We start from the raw sequence: 7399 nt of genomic DNA, 5'->3' as shown, positions 1-7399 counted from the left end.
CTTTTGCTGACTTCTTAAAAGTGATCTCTAATGTTGGTTGTCTTGATACATTTATCTGACAAATAAGATACTTTAAATCCTTACAGAACAAGGTGGTAAGAAAGATTGGTTGATTGATTGATTGACCAATATAGAAATAAATAGTTTGGATAGAAGAGCTGAGAGTTGACATTTTCTTTTTTTTATTTCTTTTCTTTTCTTTTTTTTATTTTTTGAGACAGTCTCAGTCTGTCACTCTTTGTAGAGCACCCTACCATCATAGCTCACAGCAACTTCAAACTCTTGGGGCTTAAGCAATCCTCCTGCCCCAGCGTCCAAGTAGCTGGGACTATAGGTGCCACCACAATGACTGGCTAGTTTTTTCTATATTTAGTAGAGATAGGACACTCTTGCTCAAGCTTGTCTCAAACTCCTGAGCTCAAGCAATCCACCCACCTTGGCCTCCCAGAGTGCTGGGATTATAGGCATGAGCTACCTCGCCTGGCCCCAGAGGTGACTTCTCCTTCCTGGAGAGTTTTAGAAACAAGACAATTTCCATGACTGTAGAATGGCTTTAGCCAGACAAACTAGGGCTGAACTGATGGCCCAATACTCTCCAGGTCACATGCCAGCACTTCAGCTCTGCTGCTAGTGACTCAGCAGTTTCTAGTTATTGATTTCCCAAATGATTCAGTTACAGTATCAGTTGTGGGACTTGTTCCCATAGACAAAACTGTCAGTGGGAACAGGCACAGCTATGTGGCCAGAAATAACTAAAAGATAAATTTGGTGGGGGAGAAAAAGGCAGGGATGATACTAAGAATTCTTGATGAAAATTAGAGAGGACTCTCGAAATTTTTAGAAAGAACAACCATAAATATGAACAATAATTATAGATGCATCATGGCTGATACAACTGCCAAGATATTGAAACTGTGCATTGGGAAAATAGGATGATTTTAATATATTAGAAAGTTATCTTTCTACTTGGATTTATTGACATTATATAGTGTAATTATAGTCAGGGCTATGTTTCATAATCACTAATTGCTTTAGCAATTTACATATGTCAATTAATACACTTTTATTGAGCATTTCCCTATGCTGGACTGTGTTAAGAACCAAGGATAGAAGGCTAGATGAATGTGACATGATCCTTCCCCTCAGGGTCCCAACATTCTAGCAGGAGACACATACATTAATAGTTATAATATAGTGCCTTTAACACAGTATGAGTCAAGTGTGATAAAAAGTATGGGTTAGTTCATTCCATGCTCTGGGGAAGGGAGAATCAGAAGATGTTTCACAGAGGAGTTGAAATTTGAATTAGACCTTGGAATAAGTTCTTCCAGCACCAAAGTCAAGGAAGAGCAGAGGCCTCGAGTCCTGCAAAACATCACAGCTTCAAGGACAGCCAGGCATTTGGCATAACTGAGGGATGGGGAAGCCCTTTACACGCCCTTGCCATATTTAGGTGTTTGGCCTTTATCCTACACATGGTGAGGGGCCCCTGAGGAATTTCAAGCAGGAAAGTTACATAATTAGAATTTCATTTTTAAAAAATAACTAATGGCAATATAGGGAATGGACAGTTAGAAGTATCAAGTTATGGGATCAGATGTTATGACCATCATCTTGGTTCTGAAAATATCAAGTTTGGAGTCATAGTGCACACACTATACTTGAACCCATGGCAATGAGCGAATCAACCAATAAAAAAGGCAAGAACAAGGCCAAGAGAAATGTCAACTATTAATGGTGAGGTGGCCAGAGGAAGGTGAGCCATTGAATAGCCTGAGAAAGGATGCCAGGAGTAGAATGATCTGAAACAAAGAACATGATGTTGCAAGTGGACCAAACGGAGGAGGAGTTGTGAACAGCGACTAATGGAGTAGGGCAGTAGAAAAAGACCTTTGACCATGCACTAGATGCATGGTGACTTTGTGAGTGTAATTGCAATGAACAGTAAAGGCAGAAGCCAGACTCTGGAGCTAAAGTAGAGAAAAGAGGAGGAGACCTTTTCTTTTTCAGCTACTTAACTGGGATAAGGTGGGGACAAGGTAGGTGTGAGAGAGACAAGGTAGAGGAAAAATTCTTTGGGGATTTTGAAAGTTTGAGGAGTCTCTAGGCTAATGGGAAAGTGCTAGTGAAGAGGAGAAAGTGGAAGGGAGAAGAGAGAGAAGCCGTTGGGAAGAGAAAGACGGATGAAATAAGGTCGTGGGACTGGAGCTAGGCGATGCAATCAGATGAAAAGATTAGCTCTAGGAACCATTAGGTCACTGGGATAAAAGATCAGCCTAGCAAATTTTTTGGCACTGAGAATACCAAAAAGAAACATGGCATGCCTGAATTTTTTAAATGTTTCAGCCTGTTCGGCTGGGCTTTTGAAGACTCGGACATGGCAACCCATTTTGAAGCCAGCCAAAAGAAAGAAATAATGGTGTAAAATATTTGTTTTATTTTGGTTTGGTCTGGTTTGGTTTTAGTAAATCATCCTGGAAAACTTCATCAGTGCAGAGGAAAGATCTTCCTTCATCCTTTTTTTAGAGTTAATAATTTTGATGTCAACATTGAAACATTAAAAGCACATCGTTTTAAAATACTTAGATGTAATCGCCTATTAATAAATGCTTGATACTTGTAGGATAGGAAACTAAAAGCTTGCCAACAAACAGAAAACTTGGTGTTTGTGAAGGAAGCTGTGGTTCCCGGGCAGGTGCTCCCAGATCCCATGCCTTCGTTATCTGCACCAGAGAATTAGCGTTTTCTCTTTCTCTACGGAGTTCATAGAGAGGACTCTGGGACTGCAACTGGAGCCAATTCCTAGTTCTCACCATCAAAGATGATGCCTCCTACTGGGAAAAATTTTACAACTTGAGATTGGAAATACTCCCATCCACAACTCTTCACAATTAAGGACGCCTGGGATTGGCTATCTCCGTTGCAATACACATTCCCAAATTGGCAGCTGGGCTTTTTCTACAGACTACTCGCTATAATTTAATCTTATCCCCAACATCTACAAAGAGATAGCACAAATCACGTAATTTCTTCTTTTTGGCAAATTTTCTTTTAATTTCTTAAGATTATTTGGCTTCTCTACATGTAACAATTTTGAATGAAATTAAAACCTACTTGACTCAGAAATAAGAATCTCCAATTTATCTTACAATAGGATAAATATTTTAATAGGCCTAATCTTTTTTATCAAGAATACAGAAAGTTCTAAAATTAAGTATAAGAATCTAAGAAATAAGAGTACTCTGCTGGCTATAAGGCACAGAGCTATGTTTAAAAATACAGTAAGTTGATTTTTTTTTTCATTATCTGAAACATTTTATTTTAATTTCAAACATTTTAACTACTAGTATAACAATTTTAGCTCCCAGAGGAATGAACCATAGAAAACAGACAAAGAAACAAATTCACCTATATAAGCTGTAGGCAACAATTATGGCCCTTTCTGAAACAGTGGCATTTGGCAACTGAAAGTCCAGGAATAAATCTACTAACACAGGGAAATTCATGCATTTGGTAAATATGCCCAAACTTTCACAGCTGAAGTTTCCATTCCACTTTGCTTTTTTAAAGTATAGAAATGTTGCTTTTTTTCTTGATGTTATCCTGACTTGTGACTAGATGCAGACTTAATTTTCTTCTTCTTACTGTGCTTCTTTTTCTTCTTCCTTTTTTTTATTAAATCATAGCTGTGTACAATGCAATCATAGGGTGTAGTGTGCTGGTTTTATATACAATTTGAAATACTTCCATCAAACTGGTTAACATAGCCTTCATGGCATCCTCTTAGTTATTGTGTTAAGACATTTATATTCTACATTTAGAAAGATTCACATGTACCCTTGTAAGATGAACCATAGGTGTGGTCCCACCAATCACCCTCCCTCCACTCATCCTCCCCCCTCCCCTCCCCTCCCTCTCCCCTTTCTTCATATCTTCTTCTTTCTTCCTCTTTCCTTTCTTCTTCTTTCTTCTTCTTCCTTCTTCTTCCCTCCTCCTCCTCCTCCTTCTTCTTCTTTCTTTTTTTCTTTCTTCTTTCTTCTTTCTTCTTCCTTCTTCCTTCTTCCTCTCCTTCTTCCTTTATCCACTGTTTTTCCTTGGTCTTCACACCTTCTCTTCTTTTTTTGCTTTCACCTCCTCTTCATAATCCGACTCTGATGAGGACTCAGATGATAAAGGCTTATCCCCAGGATAAGTTTTCTTTCTTTATGTTGCTAAAGGTTCTGTTTACTTTTCTTTCTCTGTTTCATCCTTTGACTTCCTTTCTTTTTTACAGATTCCTTCTCTCTGATTTTGACTCAGATGCAGAGCTTTGTGATGATTTGTGTGAACGGTTATTGTTTTCCTTTTCTTCCCTTATTTCTTTTCCTTGTCCTCAGAATCTGAAGAACTGCTTGAAGAATCAGAGCTTGATGAAGATGATGGCCAATAAGATTTTTTCTTTTTCTTTTTCTTTTTCTCGATGAGCTCTCATTTCCACTTAATAATCTTTCTCTGCTTTTTTCAAGTTCTTTCTTCCAATTCTCATTCATTTTTTCTTCAAATTCAGCTAATGCCTTGGAGCCTTTCTTTTTATTTTCTTCACTTCTTTGCAGGTAGGTCATGACCAATTCAGGTAATCTTGGGTTGCTGAGCCTGCAAATTGAGTTGGGCCTCTCCATCTGGCCATTGCTATAGGATTCACATAGGCGTCCTGATTATCCCGCTGCCCCATGGTGCTTGATGCTTCCCAGGGCAGACTTCTAGTTGTCAAGGAGAAGAAGGATAGACACTCACCTTACTTCTTCACCATCTGGCATACCAAGCAGCATCCATTCTCAACCGCCTTCCAGGATACCACACATTCTCTTTCCCTCTCACCTTTCTGCCTGCTTCTTTCCAGTTTCCTTTTTGAGGTTTTCCACTTTGACTATTTGTTTCTGCTACTGAACAAGGAAGGAAAGGATTGTATTTTCTCTTCTGCACTTTGGAGCACACAGCGCCTTAAATCTGGCAGCCATTTTGTCTTCCCCTCAAGCTGATATATTTAAAGACAGGGTTAGTTACATATGCTCTGCCTACAAGTAAAGAGATTTGACTACAGGAAGTATCTTTCTAGAATGATAAAGATAAAACGTTTACATCGCATTTATTTTTAGGTAAGCCAATATCTACAATACAGGACGATACCACATGCCTGGAGGGGGAAGTGAGCTGAGAGTAGAGATCTGGCTGGGTGGTTGGGGGATGGGGAAACCTCACCAAAAAATATAGAGTATTTGAGCTGGGTTTTGAAGGGCTCTTAGGACTTCAATAAGATAATAGTAGAAGGAAGAAATTCTGAGTAAAGTGGCAGAGGCAATGCCAACAAGACAAAATTGAAATGCACATTTTTAGTTATCTCAGGAAAAGATCAATCTCCTCTTATCCACTAAGCTCTGAAAATATGGAAATGAACTAGACACATCTCACTAAACAGGGGTGCAGCGGCACCAACAACCCAACACATGTCAGTGTTTTCTTCCTGTAGGATGCTTTGAGCAACCAGAGGAGAAAAGCTGGACCTGTGGAACGTCTGGAGCTTTGCATGTTGGCAGAGGAGGAGGAGGGCCATCCCAGCAAAAGGAGCAATTTATGCAGACACGTACGAACTTCTCCTATAGAGTTTCTTTTTCTAATTATATAACCATGGGAATAATAATAATAATAATAGCAGCTAACATTTAAGTTGGCTCTTACCTTTTTGTCAGGTATAGGTATTGAATCCTCACATATCCCTCTGAGGGAGGTACTCTCTATTTACAGATGAGAAAACTGAGGCGCATGGGCTTAGGCAACTTGTCCAAAGTCACACAACCAGCAGAGTAAATTGTAACTAAGGAAGGCTGGCTCAAGAGCCCAAACCTTTAACTTTGATTTCATCACAGATGAGTTATGGGCTGAGGTCAAGGAAAGGTAGGTTGGCTCCTACCAATTTTATAGTCTGAAGAACAGTTATATTTTTCACACCCTAACAGTTACTTGGAAGGCAGTCAGTGTCAAACAAGTGCTGAGCATTCAGAACATTGTCCTCGAGGCATTACTACTCGATTCCTGGGGCATTCACATTTCTGTTTGGAAATTGTGGTAGACTGCCATCATGTTTCTTCTCCAAACCTCCCTTCTATTGAGAACTTCTTTCACCAGTGATCCCGGGGGTACTGCCATATTCACATACGACCTCCACGGCCACAGTTGTTGTGCCTGGAGGGGACATCAGAGGTGTGCCTGGGAGGGCTCCATTGAACCAGAACTGGGGGATGACAATTTGGTGAATCATCTGGCAGGAGTCATGATTTATTAGGCATGGTATCATTGGCTGTGTGCTCTCTATCATGTAGGCTACATTACTCTACAGCCATGGGGATGAACACAACTGGCAGAGAGAAACACGAGTGGGAAGGTGAAGAGAGCAGTTCTAAGAGCATTTCAATGTCTAGATCCTGTTGCCCTTAGGGTCTAGTCCCATGTCTTCCCTGCCTAAATGTAGGCAACATGAGATAAACCCATAGCCTTCCACAATTTTTTCCTTCCTTCTTTCTTTCTTTTCTCTTTCTCTCTCTCTCTCTTTCTTTCTTTTGAGACAGAGTCTTACTACGTTGCCCATGGTAGAGTGCCATGGCGTCAAAGCTCATAGCAACCTCCAACTCTTGGGCTTAAGTGATTCTTTTGCCTCAGCCTCCCAAGTAGCTGGGACTACAGGTGCCCCCCACAGTGCCCATCTATTTTTGTTGTTGTTGTTTAGCAGGCCGAGGCCAGGTTCAAACCCACCAGCCCCAGTGTATGTGGCCGGCACCCTAACTACTGAGCTATGGGTGCCAAGCCAATATTTTTATCTTCCTTAAGCTAGTTGGAGTTTTACCATTAGGTCCTGATAGACACAAGCATAAAAAGATTCATACATATCAAATTACTCAAAAAACCTTTATATGATAATTTGCAAACAAAGGCTGCTGCATCACTATTTTAAATATTATATAAATATATAAAGTAGACAATTTGATCAGGGGACCCTTCCCTGAAGATTGAGATTGGCAACTCAATTAATATTACCAATTGGTTTAGTTTCATTCGTAGTTCTTGAAACCAATCCTCATCTCTAACCCCAGATAGTTTAGGTCTAGGTGATCCTATGTGTTTTAAACCACAGCTGTTCTCCAACAGTTACCTGAATAATTAAAGATCTAGAAGAGATGCATTGTAAGTCAAAATGGTACACAAGATTGGGCTTCACAATGAAGAAGCTGATTTTTAAATATATTAAATTTCTAAATCCTGAGTATGTGCTATTCCTCTCAAAGCCATCAGTCTAGGACTGTGCACTTGACCCCCTGAGGCTGCCATTTCTCAAAGCAATATTGGAACTCCATTCTGGGGCTGGCCT

The 7399-nt window shown here is 40.0% G+C and overlaps 1 pseudogene; it reads right to left on the bottom strand.

Annotated features, from left to right (window-relative positions):
* Window positions 1–3598: 3598 nt before the first annotated feature.
* On the bottom strand, window positions 3599–4711 carry LOC100955026 (annotated as a pseudogene).
* Window positions 4712–7399: the final 2688 nt, after the last annotated feature.

Source organism: Otolemur garnettii, unplaced genomic scaffold, assembly GCF_000181295.1.
Source record: "Otolemur garnettii isolate 467f Iridium unplaced genomic scaffold, OtoGar3 scaffold00048, whole genome shotgun sequence".
Taxonomy (NCBI): Eukaryota; Metazoa; Chordata; class Mammalia; order Primates; family Galagidae; genus Otolemur; species Otolemur garnettii.
Note: the sequence above shows the minus strand (reverse complement) of the source record. Positions and strands in the feature narration are given on the sequence as shown.